At 43.6% G+C, this 19,450-nt stretch overlaps 1 protein-coding gene and 1 pseudogene across 9 annotated transcripts in view; both read left to right on the forward strand.

Moving 5' to 3' along the window:
* The window catches only part of CSGALNACT1 (chondroitin sulfate N-acetylgalactosaminyltransferase 1), a 290,722-nt gene that overhangs the window by 127,727 nt on the left and 143,545 nt on the right, over positions 1 to 19,450 (forward strand). For 3 of the 8 annotated variants that reach the window (XM_079779436.1, XM_079779430.1, XM_079779433.1), the window contains one exon: positions 7,901 to 7,997. The exons of 1 other annotated variant lie outside the window; for it this stretch is intronic. The gene's annotated coding sequence lies outside the window, so the exon portion shown is untranslated. 4 more of the 8 variants (XM_079779437.1, XM_079779432.1, XM_079779434.1 and 1 more) reach the window with 3 other exon arrangements.
* Positions 426 to 5,770, forward strand: LOC307104505 (keratin, type II cytoskeletal 8-like; annotated as a pseudogene). The gene is made up of 2 exons: positions 426 to 461; positions 4,679 to 5,770. The product of its transcript is annotated as a keratin, type II cytoskeletal 8-like (transcript).

Here is a 19,450-nt window from a genome sequence, read left to right on the forward strand (position 1 = left end):
AAAATTGATACAGCAAAAGTAATACATTTGCAAGATAATGAGAGATCATTTGGGAGGCAAGTCCATTTTTGTAATGATTTTTTTGCCAACATCATAGTATCTCTCAACTATTGACATTCCTGCATCTGGGAAAGAAGAGGATAAAAATTCCCATTCAAAATGCCCGTTCAAGTTTGGTGAAAGATTTAATTTCTTCATCTATCACCATGTCACCAGTCCTATGAATACTATAGATCATGCCTCAGTGCCAGAAGTACGGAGACTTGGCAGTGTAGAGGGTAGCATTTAGCCAGAGGGAATCATAAAGAAGCCAGAGAAAAACAAACGTTATCCATTCTGCATCTCAAACTTGTGTCCTGGGCAATTGTCCTGAGTGCACTCTACCCGAGAAGCCTGGGAATGCAGGAATTGAAAAATGGCCCGTAATGGAGATGTGTATACTGACCTTAAAGATGCTGCAAGTATTCTAGTGGCAATAGATTTTTATGGAGAACAATAAAAAGGAAGTGCAGTTTCTGTATTGGAAGATAACTTGGAGATTATTTGGTCCACACTTTTATGTTGCAGGTGACTTGCCCAAGGTCAAGCAATAACTCACTGGCAGAACTGGGACTTGATCTGGTATTTATGAACCACACGCTTGTGCCCTCTCCTCGTTGCTACTTCTGTTCTATTGGGGCTGGTCCGTTGGTGTGTAGGGTGTTGGAATACATGATTTGTTATTCTTGAGCTGCCCCATGTAAAGGCCCCTTTTGCCTGGGACATTGTATCCTCGATGAGCTGTTTTGAGAGTATGTCTTCTTGGGGGGTGAGTTTACTTTGCTGAATGGAGAGTTGTGCATGCTTGATTCTACCAGCCAGCTATGTGTCAGAAAGGCCATGACAAGATGTAACACTTGTTTAATGGATAAACTCATGGTTTTGATTGTCAAATGATTCCTATCATCAAGTAGTCTGGTAAAATCTTTCTACTCAGAAAAGCCATAATTTTAATTCTTACAAGAGCTTGTACTATTTTTAAGCTCCCCTTTCCAAGTCTTAACATCTGAGTCTAAATGCTGTAACATATCCCATCTGTAACATATCTTCTTATACACAGGGATTCTCAGTGGGGGTGGGAAGACAATGGATAAAGATCATCTTCTTTTACTGAAATCACTGATTTAGTCCAACGCCTTTATTTTTCAGATCTGAAAGTGGAGACTCAAGTTATAGACTTGTCTAAAGTCTTATAGTAAAGCATTTATGATGATGTCTTAGTTAGTTTGGACTGCTATAACAAAACACCATAAACTGGGTAGCACAAATTTATTTCTCACAGTTCTGGAGACTGGAAGTCCAAGACCATGGTGTGAGCATGGCCGGGTTCTGGTGAGAGCCCTCTTCGGGGTTGCAGACAGCTGACGTGTCTTTGTATCCTCACATGGTGAAAAAAGAACTAGCTAGCCCTCTGGCCTCTTCTTCTAAGGACACTAATCCCACTCATGGGGGCTCCACCCTCATGACAGAATTAGATCCCAAAGACCCTACCCTCCAAATATCATCACATTGGGTCTAGAATTTCAACATATGAGTTTGGAGGGGACACAGTCAGTCCACAGCAGATGAACACCCAATATCTTGTTCTGCCCAGGATTACTTGTAGCAGATCTCTCTGAAACACTGTTCATGCCTCATTAGCATCTGTGATGATACCTAACATGTGTCGAGCAGCTGCAATATCTAATAGGAGCAGGGCTGGCCAGAAGAATTTATTGGGAGAGGGTATCTCATAAACTGAACAATTGCATGTGAGTATAACTGTGACACTGCAGACGGTGTACTGGGAAACAGCTCTCTTTTATGGAGGTACATCAATTGTCTGTCTGTATCTTAACTGATTTAGGAAAACAATTGAGTTATTGGTCTCACAACCAATGGCAAACAGAGCAATTTAGTTTCTCTCCAAGAGACTAGATATTACTCTGTTCCTCTCCAATCCAAATCAGACTGTCTAACAGCATATAATTTGTATCTCTATTTAGCAGGTGAGTCATTTCCTCCTTCATCATGTTAGTGGTTCCCATGTTGATAATGTGGAGATGATTCAAAGAGGAAACTCACAGGAGCAACCTTCCCCCCATCCCCCACCCGCATTGCCTAGCTTGGGAGGCACTGGATAAATCTTTGGAGTATAAGGAAAAATTATTTGATACCCCTTAAAGGTAATAAACCCATACATTTTAAAAGAGACTTCAGATAATTTAGTAGTAAGATAATTTTGTTCATAGTCTTGATAGTTCTGCTAATAGTATCTGAGATTATCCCCATTCATCAGAGTAAGAAATTGAAGTGAAGAAAGTAATAGTTACCTGCACTGGAAGGATTAGGAATAAGAAACGGATACCTTCTCGTTTGGTCTGCTTCTGTACACATGAGACCAGGACACAGAGATCCTGTTTTTCATTTCACAGAATAACAGAGGACAACATTTTGGGGGAAGAGCTCATGGCTTTTAAAGTTAGTTGTGCCCTAAAACCTACTATTTTCAGTAACATTATTTAATGTGGAAGGAACGTGGTCAAGAATATGGTAACATGTGATTTGTAATGTGTAGCATCCGAGAGCATGTTCTTTCTGGAAACATATTCTTGAGAAAGATAATTTTAGAAGTTGGCTACACAGTTCCTGACCCTAACCCTGCTCTGTCTTCCAGTATCATAACAAAGAGGACGCCATTGATTTATACAGATAAAAGAACATTACCATCAGGATTTAAAAACACACATGCTATCATCTACATGTGCACAAAGAAAATCTCACTGGGCGGCTTCAGTTGGCAGACACATACTTAGTCTCTTAGTGCTTTTCATTTATTATTTGAGGCACACTGATGATGAAAGGGCTTTTCAGTCTTCCCTTCTTATTTTTCACATTTCAGGAACCAATGTGTCTGGTTTAGATTGAATAAAGATGTAAAGATTTACATTTATGGAAGTGAGGGAGCTTTGGAACTTACAAGGCCCATGGATGGGTATTGTCGCACCATTGGGCCAATTGTGTTTTTGAAGTCCCTTGGAGATGAAAATGCTGGGAACTTTCCCTTATTAGTTGTACAGTGAGTAGAACCAGTTCCTAGACTGTTAAAATATTCTTGATCTCAGTGTCCTCATTTTCAACTGCTCTTTTCAATAGTTGGCTTTTGGTAGTCTTCTTTTGGCATGATGAAAAGCTGACTTATTCATGGAGTACTGCTAATAGATGTATGACAAACGCTATTACTGTGGGGTGGGGCAGACGTCCTGACCTTTAGAATCCCAACTGGGACATTTCCAAAACCCAAGTATGTGATGTTTCCATGGACATTCTCCAAGTCACTCTCATGCACATCTTGCTTTCTCTAGTTACGATAACTAAAACGCATGAAGCCACCACAGAAGCTCCTCTATAATCCTCACTCTCTGTGCCAATCTCTCGAGAACACAATGGGCATCAATTGACAGGAGAGGGGACCTCAGACCTGGATACAAGTATTTAGACTGAGGGAATGTTACTGAGAACTATTTTTTTTGAATTGGACAAAGCAAGGTACTATATCTACTCTGTGTACCTTCCGTTGCTTTGCTGGATTTAGTTTTCACTTTTAGCACATTTGTGAGTGTCCCCCCCCACATCCCGCATGGTTCAGGGTTCAGATTCAGGGTTCGGGCTCTGGAGGAGGCCACACACAAATGAAAGAGACTAGAAAATATTAATTTGTAAATATTGGGGGCCAGGCGGGAGCCCAGCTCAAGAGGAAGGACTCCACTTTGCTCTGGCCTAGCGATCCCTTTTTTTCAGGTTTTGGGATCCACCCAGAGCCCTTAGGCAGGCAATTCCAATGATAGCTCCATAATAGCCCACCAGCCAGGATTTATGTAAGACTAAAAGGTGGAAGTTGCTTCAGCTCTTTTTGTCTCAACTAGACAGTGGGTGCTTGGCTCTGACCTTTCAGAGCCTTCAAGGTTAACCAGCCTTCCGGGATCCTAGTCCACACCTCTCTGCTAGTGAAGAGAATGGGCGGCTTCCAACACATTCTTGTCTATTTCTTTGATACTCAGGAAGACTTGTCCAAGAGTGTGCTTTTGTCACTGTGATTTCTTATGAAGGGTGAGGGATTCAGGAGATTGGGGAGGGTCTGTGTTCCCACGGCCTCAGTGGCAGTCTCTGCCAGGTTACCACCTTAATGAAGCAAATACCTACCTCTGTTAGGGAATCCGAGGACTAGCACCTACAGATAAGGCAGTGTTGCATAATAGAGAAAGTAAAGGCTTGTTTTTCTTTTCCTTTTTAGAGTTTAGGCTTATTTGTTTACTAGAGGCTTGGTGCATGGATTTGTGCAACAGTGGGGTCCCTCAGCCTGGCCTGTGCCGTCTCACAATCTGGGACCCCTTGGGGGATGTCGGACTGCCGGTTTTGGCCTGATCCCCAGATGCCTGCGGGAATCAGCCAAAACCCGCAGTCTGACATCCCCCGAGGGATGTAGTAGTGCACCAAGCAGCAGGCGGCTGGGGAGGAGCCCGAGTTCCGGCGCCTCGCTGCTCCTGCTCATCCTGCCCCGCTGTGCCTGCCCCTGCTGGGCTGCTTGGTAGCGCTGCTGCGGAGGAGGGAGAGCTCGCATTGCCTCAGCTGCGCTCACCAGCCATGAGCTCGGCTTCAGATTCTGAAGACCAAATGGAACCTCCTGCAGCAGCAGAAGATGACTCGCAGTAACATGGACAACATGTTTGAGAGCCTCATCAACAACCTTCCGTGGCAGCTGGACACGCTGGGTCAGGAGAAACTGAGGTCGGAAGCAGAGTTTGGCAGCATGCAGGGACTGGTGGAGGACTTGAAAAATAAGTACGAGGAGGAGATCAACAGGCACACAGAGATGGAGAATGAATTTGTCCTCATCAAGAAGGATGTGGTTGAAGCTTCATGAGCAAGGTAGAGCTGGAGTCCCGCCTGGAAGGGCTGACCGATGACATCAACCTCTACAGGCAGCTGTGTGAAGAGGAGATTTATGAACTGAAGTCCCAGACCTCCGACACATCTGTGGTGCTGTCCATGGACAACAACCGCTCTCTGGACCTTGATGGCATCATGGCCGAGGTCAAGGACCCGTATGAGGACATAGCCAACCGCAGCCTGGCTGAGGCTGAGACCATGTACCAGATCAAGTATGAGGAGCTGCAGATGTTGGCTGGGAAGCATGGGAATGACCTGCATCGCACAAAGACTGAGATTTCTGAGATGAACCGGAACATCAGCCGACTCCAGGCTGAGATCGAGGGCTCAAAGGCCAGAGGGCTTCCCTGGAGGCTGCCATCGCTGATGCCGAGCAACGTGGGGAGCTGCCCATCAAGGATGCTCAGTCCAAGGTGGCTGAGCTGGAGGCCGCTCTGAGAAACACCATGCGGGACATGGCCCGGCAGCTGTGCGAGTACCAGGAGCTCATGAATGTCAAGCTGGCCCTGGATGTGGAGATCGCCACCTACTGCAAGCTGCTGGAGGCCGAGGAGAACCGACTGGAATCTGGGATGCAGGACGTGAGTATCCACACCAAGACCACCAGCGGCTACTCAGGTGGGCTGATGACCCCCTCTCTGGGAACCTCAACTATGGCCTGGGCTTCCAGGCCAACTTGGGCTCTGGCGGGAGCTCTGGCTGCTTCAGCCGCACCAACTCCTCCGAGACGGTGGTTGCGAAGAAGATGGAGACCCGCGATGGGAAGCTGGTGTCTGAATCATCTGCTGTCCTTCCCAAGTGAATGATGACTGCGGGCCCTCCTGTCCTCCAAGCCTTGGGAAAGGAGCTGTGCCCGGAAGCTGCGGGCACAGGAAGCCCCGCCTGAGGCTCAGCCCCAGTCCTCGGCTCACCCTTGGGGTGGGGGGAGTTTACCGCCTGGGGGACCGCCTCTTTCCTGTGCCCCCAACTAAAAGCCAAATCAGGTGTCCCCCCCCCCCCAAAAAAAAATAAAGTCTCAACTGGCTCTGCCAACCCTAAAAAGAAAGAAAGAAACAAAAAAACAAGAGTGGGTTAGAATAATGGGGATTTCACCCTGCTTTTATTTAGATGGCAAAGAAAATTTATTAAGGATATCCAGGAAGACCATGCTGGTGACTTAGCCCCAAAGCTGCCCCCCCCCCCCCACCCCCTGCATGCTAAAAGACAGAGAAGAAAATTTAAGTGGCTGAGAATAAGACTATGAGATGGAAAGCCAAATTATAAACTCATTTCAACTCTTGGCCTGCAGGCTCTGGGGTAACATTTGTTGTCAAGGACGGAAAACAACCCAGATCCGGGTCCATGTGATTATTCCACTTTGGCATTGCTGCCTTTCTGCCAACTGCAATTCCATTCAGACATAGATGAATTAGCCAGGCGGGGAGGGAAGTCCACTCCGGGAGATCAAAGCCAGAAGGGGCAGGGCTGCAGCCGCAGCCTGTAGAGGGCGCTGCCAGGGGGCCCGGAGAGAACCCACCGGACCTGCTGCTTGAACAGGAAACCCACTGACGGCAGCGTGTGGATACATACACATGGACTCCAAACCTCTATAGCGATGCTCCTCATCCTCCTGCTGACCTTGTTAATGTCCGTGCCTCAGAGAAAACCTTCAAACTGAGGCGAAGGAAGACATGAGATTGTGACAGATCCGCTTCAGCCTCCAGGAGGTTGACCCCGTGAAGAAAGGGGCTAGTGGATGCAGGCCTGAGTGGGTTAAGTCTCTCCCTCTGAGCACCTTTTTAAATTCTTGCAGCAAAGCGGGCACAATAGCACTTTTTTTACTTTTCGCTATTACTTGAAGTATAAAGACAGGTGAGATAAAATCTGAAAACTCCTGGGAAAGACCGGCTCCGCGGGAATTAATTGAAGATAGCATTATTAACACACTGAACTGGAGGGCGTAGTCCCTTTTCTAGGATATTTCCCTTGCTTGTGCTTCCAGAGTGCCTTGCTTGTTATCTCTTTTCCATCTGTTTTTTATCTTCCTCGACACATCTATGTCCTCCGGTGGAATTCCTTCGAGGCAGGGCTGGTGTGGGGGCACGTGGTGTGGCCCAATCTCTCCCGCCTCATTCTGCTGGGAAGACAGCGAGGGCGTTCGGCCCGGGGCAGGCGGGCGGGCGGGCGGGCGGGGTTGGGGCTGCTGTCCGCTGTCCCGAGGGGGCCGGCGGCGGCGTGCACGCCCACCCAGCCCGGAGCGGAGCTGAGCTCCTCCGCAGCATCGGCAGCGGCGGGGGCAGCAGTGGCTGCGCGGGGCAGGGCCGAGCGGCCGCGCTGCGGGCTGGTCCTGGGAATCTGGCTCTTCTGCCTCCCCTCCGGATTCTTTCGAAACGTGCGATCCCTTCCCTCCCCTCGTGGAAAACTTCCAGGAGGATTTGCTGTTTTTTTTTTTAAATCATTGCATAGAACCCTTAGACAACCTGGTGGCGCTGAGCGCGGTCCTTTCAGAGGGGGGCAGCACCTCAGCTCCTGCCCCCACCTGGCAGCCGGTGGCCTCAGTGCCGCCCCAGCCGCCGAGCCGAGCGGCCGCGAGTTAGGGAGGACGCAGCGCGCGGGCACGTTTCTTTTCTTTTTTTTTGCTCTCTCTCTCTCCTTTTCTTTTTTCTTTATCAAGTAAATATGAGTCCTCCGCTTTGCTTTTACATACACTTCTTCATGGCTTTCACTATTTATTAAACCTTGATTTTTTTTAAACAAATGCTTTTTATTGTACCCGTTAAGATAGGGAAGGGAAAAATACCATTCTGATTTTGGGGGGCAATACTTTAGATGCATTGTATTTTAAATCGTGACTTAAAATTTTACCACCTACATTTAAGACATGGAAATTCACGGGGGCTACCTCCTATTTCTTTTCTTTTCTTTATTTTATTTTTTATTTTGTGTATTTTAGAGTCCTTCCCATGTCAAGCAGAGAAGCCGAAGTATTTTTACCCAGTAGGGGAATGATGTAGTTCCATCCACAACCTTCTTTTCTTATATGCTTCCAGGTAAGTGAGTCTGTTAATCGTAAATTACTTAAGAAATGAGCTTTGCATGGTTTGATTGAACTCAGTATTCTGGCTGTGTTTGAAATATGTTAATTTCATTTCACTCTCAATAGTTGGATTAATAGCAAATTATTATTTTAAGATATGAATACTTTTTCAAAGTAATGAAATTACTTGGCTGCTTTGAACCCTTTTATTCATTTTGTAAAGGCTTGTAATCTACATTTGACTTTACCAACTTCTTCAGAATTTCTCTCTTCCCAAAGTAGCAAATGACTTAAACCAATCATGTACTTAGAAGAACGACATGATTCTTTAAAAAAACAAAAAAAAAAAACTGTTCATATGAATAGGAACATTTGTTCTCCTTTTGGAAGTTGTGACAGAATATTAAGTTTTCTCAAATATTTGGCCCATAATTTTTGACCATGTCACAAAATAATTATTTAAATAAAAAGGCTTAGGAAATTGAAGAATGACCATCCTTTCTAACTTATAACATCGTAGGGGTATACTTTCTAGAACTCTGGGAGACTCGTCCCCTAATGGATTACATGGTTGGTTTTAGTGTGGGGACCAATGTAAATCTCTGGAACGTTGCTTTAGTTCGGCTCTTGTAACCAGTAATTTTGTGTTTCTCTGCAATAAGATATTTTATTACAACTGGCAAAACTAAACTTTTTAAAAAAGGAACCTTGGGACATCATAGATGTCGAAATGCAGCAGTATGAATTGGGAAGTTATAAATATGGTTCTTATCTTCAGCAGAGCAAACCTTCCTTGGTTTTCTTTAGAAATTAGTCAATAGACATCATAATGAAAATAGGTACGCTGTGCTCAGCATGTACTTATCACCAAGAAAACTCCCTTCGCTCTTCCTCTTCATTTAACATGCTTCTATGGAGGTTTTGTTCACAATTTTGTATTTTTTGTTTTTACTTTTGTTACACTGGTGATGATTAAAGAGTGGAAGTCAAAACATTTGATTTTGTATTAATGAAGTGCTTTGTACTAAAACAATAGAGTATGAGGAGTTTAAAAGGGCTTGTGTCTGAGTTGCTAAAAATAGAAAAATAAAAACAACCTTGGCCAGAGGTTAATAATACACGCAAAAATAACCAAAGAATAATTTTTCACAAATTATTTTCTGAGTAGAAGGTCAAGAGGTTAAGAGGACTGAGTGATTTAAGGCCAACCTGTGGGGCATATGGAATTGTTCTAATTTTAGGTTTTGTGACCTTTAATGTTTTTGTGAATGGCTTGGATGATGTAGAAGAGAACAATGTCATTAGAATACAATGTAGACTATAATTATTAAAACCCTGAGATAACTGTATGAAAGAACCAAAGTAAACGATTGAGGTCTACTTGGGCCAATGCAAAGTTATAGGATGTTTGTGCTCTAATATGAAGCTATTAGAGTAGCAGGACAGGAAGTGCTTGGAGGGGGGAGTAGGAAGTAAAAGGGCAGAGCTGGACATCACAAGGTGGGTTTTAGTGATGGTCACGGTGCTGTGGCTCCCCCGGCAGAGAAACAGGACGTTACCAGACAGAGAGCCGAGTCTCCACCGGGGCAGTATTAGCTTGGGAAAGTCAGTTTTCCAGGAGTTGCTCCTATTGACTGAGTCTTTTATAGACTCAGAGTGTGGCCCTTCAGCAGACCTGCAAGAAATAAACGATAAATTGGGAAAAGTGTCAGGGTTGTTTCTCCCTCTGGTGGGCAGAAAATCCATACCAATGCATGGAGGTCATGGAATGCAATCAAGGACAGGGTTGATTGTGAAACGGAATTTTTGGACTGGAACCCGGATTCTTTGTCCGCCGGAATCGAAGAATGAGTCCACGGACAGGGAGTAGTATAGCAAAGGTGGAGATTTGTCGAAGAACAAGTACAGACTCCCATGTGGGGAGAGGGAAAGAGTCCCACAGAATGGACTCCCAAGTAGGGAGGGGGGAAAGGTCCCACTGAGTTCCTTTTCCCCATGGCTTATGAAGGCTGCAGATCCTGGTGCCTTGATATCCCCGCTGATTAGTCACTATTCCCTTAGACTGGTTACTATAGTAACTCCTGGGCTCAAAGGTTGAACCTCACATGGGACCTGTGAGGTCCCCACCCGCCCCCTTCCTTATTGTTTTCCTATTCCCCTTGGGCTTTCTTCTCCTTCTGGATGAAGGGCTTCCTTCTCTTTATTTTGTAACTATAGACATTTTGCTGTTCCCAGTTCCCTCATTCTATAGAAATGTACCTGTTGCAGCTTTTCAGCTTCCCCATTCTATGGAAATATACCTTCTGCTGCTCTCCAGCCCTGTGCTTCCTACATGGTCCCCTTAATTTCCAAAATTTCCTAAACCTGTCCTATTTTACCCCCAAAATTCCTGTTTCAGTTGTTTGATCCAAATATTTAATAACATTAGGCCATAAAAAGTTTGCAATACGTACATCAAGCATGTCAAACTTGCGGCCCACAACGAATATTTTTGCGGCCCAGCTAATATAACAGTATGTAAGAAATGTTTTAATAAAAATTTTGTATCTTAATTTTTACAATATCCTGTTATACATAATTATTAATAACGAACTACAACGTTCGCTAATGACTGATTACAATAATCGTGTTGCATTCATTTTCCTTAACGCGCCTTACATGCAGGTGCACCATTTCTCTCCACTAATATTAGCAGCGAATATTTTAGCAGCCAATTGCCACGTCATTAGTCTTGGACTGACTTGTTTGATGTGGGCAACAGGAAATATTTCACTTTTGGAGAACAAGAAAAATAGGTTTATTTGTGTTATGCTTATTAATTTGTGCAGTTATTCAGTGTCTGGTAAGTTAATGTTTAAGAAAAAATATTAATTTTTATTAAAATGTTCTATTATTTTATGTTAACGATTACATTTATTTCAGCCCTTTGTATTCAGCATGTCTCTATCAAAATAAACCTACGTTTCTATGAAAATTGAAGCTTTTTTTTTTTTGCAGTCCACATAAGCTTAAATGTTGTTTATTTGGCCCGTGTCAGCCTTTGAGTTTGACATGCTTGACGTACATCCTTGTGTCCTACACATGTCCTTCACAGAGCCTGTTCAACCATGGTTCCTTCTCAGTGAATTGCTACTCATCATGTTTTTACCCCATCTTGTTGGTGTATTTCTTTTTTCTTTTTTAAAAAAAAGTATATTTTTATTGATTTTAGAGAGGAAGACAGAGGGCAGAGAGATAGAAACATCAGTGGTGAGAGAATCATTTATGCCTCCTGCACACCCCCTACCAGGGATCGAGCACACAGCCTGGGCATGGAACCGTGACTTCCTGGTTCATAGGTCGACGCTCACCACTGAGCCACACTGGTGGGGCATGTTGGTGTTTTGTCTCTCCCTATCCTGAAATGCATCCACATTTCCACACATCCTTAATCCCGGTCCTCCTGTCAAGGGAAAGGTGTATCGTCTTGCAAGCTGTGCTCCTAATCACACCCTTTCAGGTGTCCCACCTTCATCTCTCTCTCTTGCCTGTCCCTCCCCAACTCATTGTGACTGCTGGAAGCTGTGTTGGTCACCAAACTCTTTTTTTTTTTTTTACCTGGAATACTTTCTTCCTTCCCATCCTCCCACCCCCAACCCAAGGAACTTTTACTCATCCTTCAGCAGCCATCTGTGGAACATTCCTGTACAGGTATCTCAACACTTAGAACAGCGGTCGCCAAGCGATGGTCGCGCGGACCACTGGGGGTCCATGAGGTCTGAAAGGTTGGCGACTACTGACTTAGGAAAAGCTCCTGGTGCCTATGAGACACTGAAGAAAGGAATGAATGGGTGACAGGGTGAGTGAGTGAGTGAGTGGAAAAGTGAACAAAGGGATGTCCTGGACCCGAAGGTGCCTCTTTTTATTCCGTTAACCCCTTCCACATTCTTCTATACTGGCATGTGTCATTGCATTATCATCGCTGTTTGCAGGATGGTCTCTTGGACTCAGACCTGAGCAGGGCACAGATCTTGGTCTTCTCATTTTCATGGTCTAGTTAGTTCCCGGGGAATAGAAACTCTTTAGACAATAACCTTATAGGTCTTTGCAGTTCTGTGAGCCCCTGTGATACAACTACCAGATAAAATAAAACAGTAGTAGATTCAATATTTTTTGGAACGAAGCAGGTGTTGTAAGTAAATACTAATACAAAACTATAATGTAGTAACTTGGCAAGTTGCTCATATTTGAAAAGGTAGAGACTTGAGTAGATCACTTTGTGTTTGATAAAGTGGCCTTCTTTTGGACATGTAGTCTTTAAGCGTATCCTATCTAATAAAGAGGGAATATGCAAATTAATCATCATGTTCTCACAAAGATGGCACCCACAGCGGAGGCGGAGTGTCCGTAACACAGTATGGCTGCACCCACAGCGGAGGCCGAGTTCCCGTAACGAGCCTTAACGAGCAATCAGCAGGGACCTGAGGCTGCGTGGAGCCAGGCCAGGCCGGGGCGGGGGACCTGAGGCTGTGCCCTTGACTGGGGACCTCAGGCCGTGCACCCTGCCCGGCGGGGCTTGATGGGGGACCTCAAGGTGCGCCCCCCATCCCAACCTGGGCCGGGGGACCTCAGGCCACGCCCCCCTCCCAGCAGGGCTTGACAGGGGACCTCAAGGTGCGCCCCTGCCCCGGTGCTGGGCCGGGGGACCTTAGACCGCGCTCTACACCCTGGGTCGGGGGACCTGAGGCTGCACCCCCCCCCTGGTAGGGCTTGACGGGGATGGGGCTGGCCGGGTCTGGATCTCTCCCAATGGGGGTGGGGCCGGCTGGGTCTGGGTCTCTCTCGATTTCGAGGCACGCGTGGGTGGGCGGGGACTTTACTCTGCGTCCTGCGGCGCTCCCCAGACTCTGACAGGAGGGAGGTTTTCATATACATTTTACTAATTTTCTTTCATCTCTGACACTTCTATTATACAGAAAGAGCAAATAGCAGTATTAAAATATTCCTCTAATTCCCTTTTAATGTGCACAAATTTCGTGCACCGGGCCACTAGTTTCCATATAATGGAATGTGTGACATCAGGTCTATGAGCTTTTAATGAATTTTAGCTTTTGCTGCTAGCTTTTAATGTGTACCTCTGAGCCATAATTTGTTTTTAGCTAAGGGCCAGGAGATTCATATTGGCACCAGAATGGGTATCCAGCGATGCCTGACTTCTGGTGGATTTTCATTTCTTCCTATTGATTGACACTTAATTAGGCCTTGTGTTTTTTTTTCTTTTCTGTTCCTTTGAGGCCCTGCATATTGACATTTTCTTTCCATCGAGTTAGTATCTCGCCTCTGAGGCTGTGCTTCACCCTCTCATGTCCACGTCTCGTTCTGCTGTCCCCTCTTGGCAGTGCCTCTCCTTCCTCTGTGTCCTCCTGACTGTTCCTTCTGTAGGACTCAGCTCTGGGAAGCCTTTCTAGAGCCTTGGCCTCAGGTGGGGCTGGGCCATTGTGTCCCTCTCGCACCTATTTTCCCTGTTACTTACAGTTGTTTACCTGTTAGATACCTGTCCTTTGGCCATCGTTGCCCTCAAAGAAGGCACTGTCTCTGCACGGTCAGCATGTAGCATACGTTTGTTCATATTCATATTGGAAAACAAATGTTTGAATGAACTTCCGGTATCTGAAAGCCCTCATCAGAGCCTAGCAGTGTCAGTATTTTAACTTGCTGAGTGCTTCACAGTGTACCCTTCTTTCCTCTACCTTCTTTCTTTTTAACATTTGTATTTTCTGTGCTGCCATGGAGGGGAGGGAGTTGAACCCAGGTGGTTTGGCTCCAGCCTCAGTGCCTGCTTACTTAAATAAATTGTTTAAAAAGTCAAAGAAGGTTGGAAGCAAACCAAACTTCCATCGATAAATGAGTGGATAAAGAAATGTGGTGTGTGCATACAATGAAATAGTATTCCACCTTAAACAGAAAGGATATTCTGACACATGCTACACATAGATGAATCTTGAGGACATTATACTAAGTGAAAGAAGCCAGTCATAAAAGGACTTGATTCCACTTATATGAGGTGGTAGACAGAGTAGAATGGTGGTTGCCAGAGGCTGAGGGGAGGATGGAGTGTTGTTTAGTTGGTAAAGAGTTTCAGTTTTGCAAGATGAAAACTTATGGAGATTGGTGGCACAATAATGTGAATGTACTTAACACTATTGAGCTATACATTTAAAAATTGTTGAGCTGGTAAATCTTATGTTGTGTGTATTTTACCATAGTTAAAAAAAAAAGTAAGTTAAAGACATTACTTTAAAAAATATAATTAATCTTTTTGTCAACTAATGATTATTGGTGCCAATTCAACACCAGCAGGTATCCCCAATTGGGGGTGCAGTGAAGAAGGAAACTTTATTCAGTGCAAACAGCTCAATTGTGATACAGCTTGGCTGTGAGGCAGCCCTGGGGCTAGGCGGCCAGGGCCAGGCCCCTCTTTGGTTATATTGCTCTTCTCTGTGCTGGTCTGCTCTATTCTGCTGAGACATTCTCCCAGTTTTTCAGCTCAGCCAGGGAGACAAAGTCTTCAGTCTTAGGTGGGAAGGGAAAGTGTGCTCTCAGAGCCAGAAGGGAGCTGGCTTATATGGACAGAAGTCCCCATCCCTGGTTCCTTATTGGTCTGTCCTCATGCAAACAAGGACTCCAAATCCTCACAACTTGATTGGTCCAAAAGGAACTGTCTTGATTGTTTTGGTTGGTTGAGCTGAGCAGTTCTGATTGGATGGGAAAAGTCTCAGTCCTATTGGTTGAAATAGGATCTCAGGAACTCCTTTGTATGTTTGAAATAGGACCCTAGGAACAGTGCGGGCAGGCAGTTCAGTGCAGAGGCAGGTAGTTCGGTGCAGCCTTCTCCATGAAGTGTAGTCTGCATGAGAGGCCCCTGTGTAAAAATGGCTATGAGGATCTTTAAAAAAAAAAAATTGATTCCAATTAGCCACCAGGAGCCCTTCTTAGTAGGTGTCTTTTTTCTCAAGGTTCACACTTAAATAAATAAATCAAAAGGGATTTATTTTATTTGGAGACTTTTCTTTCCCTGAGCTTTATTTTTCATTTGCTCAAATTTTAAAATCACTTTTTATTTTAAAGTATATTATGTAATAAAACAAACTGTATTTACATTGATAAGATCTTTGAAATTTAATTTTAGACCTTGTTATTTCTTTTCTTAATTTGCTTATATTTGCAGTTAAAATCTGATTCAAAATTACCCACTTCCTCCCTTGTTTTTCTTCAACAAACAGGATCTTATTGCTCATCCAGAAATGCTTGTATGACACTTAAAAATTTATTTTTATGATTAAGAGCAGAAATGTTTGGTCTGACGCAGCAAGAGGGCATGACAAACTCCAGGCTTTGATTTGACTGTTCTAAAGAGCCAGCTATTTGTCTTTTTTTTTTTTTTTTTCATCACACTAATGGACCTTTCATGTGGAAAATCATGACTCTAAAACTGTAAATTACACTCTGGTGCTTGAAAGAGCACCATTTCAAAATGTTTAGCTGACACTTAGGAAGCAGTTCTCTCTTCACTGAAAGGCCCTGACCTGCTGTGTAATAGCTTTCCTGAAGAATTGAGAGTGAACCTTGAATCGGTCAGCCTAGGTTTGCAGAGAAGGGAAGGCAAGGAGCTGATGGGGCTGTGTGTGTGAGGGTTGGGGGGCACACAGGGATGAAAATCAGAGATGGAGGGTGGACAAATGAAATAATTTTAACCTTCTGGAAAGTTGCAGCTCAATTGTTACTTAGATTTTTATAGCATTACAGACATGATCATATGGTCAAGGTCACCAGAAAAAAACATTCAATCCAAGTTGATGTTTTAATTTTTTCCCTGAAGTTCTTTAAAAATATATATGGTAATTAGAAATATTAATGTTTACATATGTAAGTATTTTAATAAAGAGTTGCATATTTTCGCCCGGCTGGAGTGGCTCTGTTGGCTGAGTATTGTCAGGTGCACCAAAAGGTTGCTGGTTCTATTCCAGTCAGGGCACATACCTAGGTTACGGGTTTGATCCCCATTCGGGGTACGAATGGAAGGCAACAAATTGATACTTCTCTCTCACATCTCTCCCTCTTCTCTCTTTTCCTCTCTCTAAGCATGTCCTTGGGTGAGGATTTAAAATGAAAAAAGAGTTGCATATTTTCAATTCAAGAAACACATAAGCTACGTGTTAGGGTTTGAATATACTTTGTGGTTACCAAGTGCCAGTTCTTGGATTGGAATCCAGTCTCTGGTGAAGGTGTCAGTCATCTGCAGAGAAAGGAGAAAAATACAGTGAAGTTTTCAAAGAGGTAATATTCACTTTAAAGGAATAACCTTTACTTTGAAGTTCTGGTCTTTTTTCTTACGTATTAAAATTTGAAATACCCATTCTTTAAGAATATAATGGTAGTTAATATTTAAAATTCTATTTGTTGGCAAATTAAAGTGTTGGATATAATTTAGTAGGATTCTTGGTTCCGAGAAACAGAAATCAACTAGACTCACTTACACAGGAAGACAATCTGTTGGGAGAATTTCCCAGAGAATTGATAGGAGAACCAGAATCTCATATACAGTATAATAAACACTGGCAGCCAGGGCTGCTTGTACCTTTTAAATATGTTTTCTAAGTTTATAATATGTGTGAATAGCCCACTTTGTCCCAAGCCTGTGAGATATATGCCAAGAAATAGAGGTCTTGATAGGGGGAGGATTAAATGAAAAGTAGATTAAGGACCATCACACAATTTATGACATGTGACTTTTATAATAATTTATTGCAACAAAGCGAAATAAAACACTTACCTATAGCCTTGTCCTAATTTGGGTTCTGACCTACAGTTGGAGTGAGAACTGTATTTGGGTGTAGATTAGCTGATTGCATATGGGCTGGTTGAATGGAACCTCCTGAAGTTTTGATAAGGAAGGTGATAAAATGGCAAAGGATTTAAGTCTTCAGTTCATTTCAAACAGTATTTTTCTTCTAACCTCTTTTCTTAGTCTATACCTTCCCCCTCAAGGAACATCTCTAAATTTTCCCCGAGTAAAATCAGGGAGAAAGTTGAGACAAAAAAGTAGATGAATGAAAGAAGATAACTAAAAATGTTTTTAAAAATATATTTTTACTGATTTCAGAGAGGAAGGGAGAGTGATAGAAACATCGATGATGAGAGAGAATCATTGACTGCCTGCCTCCTGCATGCCCCCTACTGGGGGGATCAAGCCCACAACACAGGCATGTGCCCTTGGCCGGAATTGAACCTGGGACCCTTCAGTCCACAGGCTGACACTCTATCCACTGAGCCAAACTGGCTAGGGGCAAGAAGATAACTGAATTTGAGGAAGAATCAAAAGTGCATGAGAGAAGTAGCTTCTTGGTTACCCTATTTGCTACACTTCTAATGTCCAGTTATCCATTGTCTCATTTTGGTTTGGGGAACAAAAACAAAAGTGCGCAGCCTCCAACGTGATACTTGTATTCAACGTGATAGGTGTATTCAGGTAGTTTTACTTCCCTTTGAAGTAGAATGAAGGTGATATCTAGACTTTCCCTTTCTACTGAGTTTCTTCTTTAAGTTAGGGGTGCACATGGCTATTGAGCCGTTGGGTGTTGGGGTCATTCTTGAGTGTTTCTGGAGGAGAAGCAGTGTGGCGACACAGGGCTCCGGACTCAGGATCGGAACCTTAGTACGACTCCTTATTAGCAACGTGAGTCAGTGCAAATTACTTGTCCCCTCTGCCCTTCCTTTTCTGCATCTGGAAAATGGAATGAATGGTATTTTTTAGAGTTGTTTTAAGGATTGAGCTTAATGTTTGTGAAGTACGTGGCACATAGTAGGTATGAAATAAATTCTTATCAACATTAGCATTATATACATTTTCACATTCTGAAACGGGGGAAAAAACATCTCTGTTCATTGGTTCTTCCCTTTTCCTTTCCCTTCTTACATAATTGAGATAATTCATTTGTTTGTTGGTTCATTAATTAGTTAATTGGATATCAACCATGAGTCAGCCATTGCAAGGTGCGGGAGATTCTGGGAGGAGGGAGACATCCTTGTCCTCACAGGGCGCACAGAGTGGTCCATGAGCCACTCTGCAGCTGAGTGTTCTGGGATGCAGATCCCTCCGTATTTGAACCCTCCACAAAGGTGGCAGCGACCAACGTGATGTGGGGAGCTGGGACCTGGCGGTCCTGGCCCTTCCGCAGGGCCACTGTGGCTGTAGCTGCCACTGTGACTGCTCAGAGAGGTGGCCTGGGAGCTGATCTCTTTTTCCAAATAGCTGCTCTTTGAAAAAGAAACTTCCCTATTTCCACCGTCTTTTGGAGCTTGACCAAAATGTTTAGGTCAGAGGTTTAACTTTCTCAGTTCATGATGCCATTAGTGTCTCATTAATTTTTCCAACACCCTTGACTAAAAGAAATGGCTAACCGTGTTTGTTTGGTTTTTTTGTTTGTTTGTTTTTCATTAATTAGTTAGATCCACTAGTTTATGCGTGTGTCCTAACAACTTAGTAGCTGTTTGGGGAAAAAAATACAATAAATTGAAAGAAAAATAGTTTGACCTCATTCGTAAGCCCAATTACTTAATAATGGGATGTGTGCATCTCTTGGGCACTGCCAGCTTCTAAAACGTTGGAATCAGATTACAAACTGCCGCTTCATTTTGGGCAGCAGTTGCTTTTTATCACAGTAACTGCTGCAATGTAGTTTTGCAAAGCGGTCATATCATCAGAAGGAATGTAGCTCACTCTAATGTTGAAATGTGAACTACCTTGAGCTAGGAGTTTGCATGATGTCCAACAGGTGTCTCGTAACACAGTGCTTTGCTTAGAAACTGAAACTATTCTGAAGCACACTGTGAACTCTCTTTGGTGCCCTGGGGTGCCGCAGTGCACAGTTTGAGAACCATCAATTTAGGGATAAGAATCTTCCTGGAGGTATTTTGTAATCTTTCTAAGGCCATCAGCCACCCAAATATATGCCTTAAGGACAGGTTAGAGGTTAAGTAACTGTAAGGAGCCAGATTTTAATTTCACCACACACGGACAGGAGGCAGAGATGACATTTCAACCTAATTGGCTAAAGATGAAAATTCCTCCTTTCATTTATGATACCTATCAGGGAAAGGTCTGATTTTCACCTCTCAGCCAGCCAGCATTGCACCCTCTTACCAGAGAATCAAAAGATTAGCTGTTTAACTACATTGCTTATTTGATAAGATGTTTTTACTTAAGGTTTTTGCTTGGCTCCCTTATTATTCTCCCCACAGCTGCTTATATTCCATGGAGTGGGAATTTGCTTGTAAAATATTTTAGCATTATCCCCTTCAGGCTTTGGAAGAAAACCAGGGTTATAATAAGGTTTATATCTTTGTGTAACAAGAAACAATAGCTGTGCAAATTAGCTAGATCCTAGTAGAAATTAGATCTAGGTGACATAATAATTGTAATTTTTG

Source organism: Cnephaeus nilssonii, assembly GCF_951640355.1.
Source record: "Cnephaeus nilssonii genome assembly, chromosome: 8".
NCBI lineage: Eukaryota > Metazoa > Chordata > Mammalia > Chiroptera > Vespertilionidae > Cnephaeus > Cnephaeus nilssonii.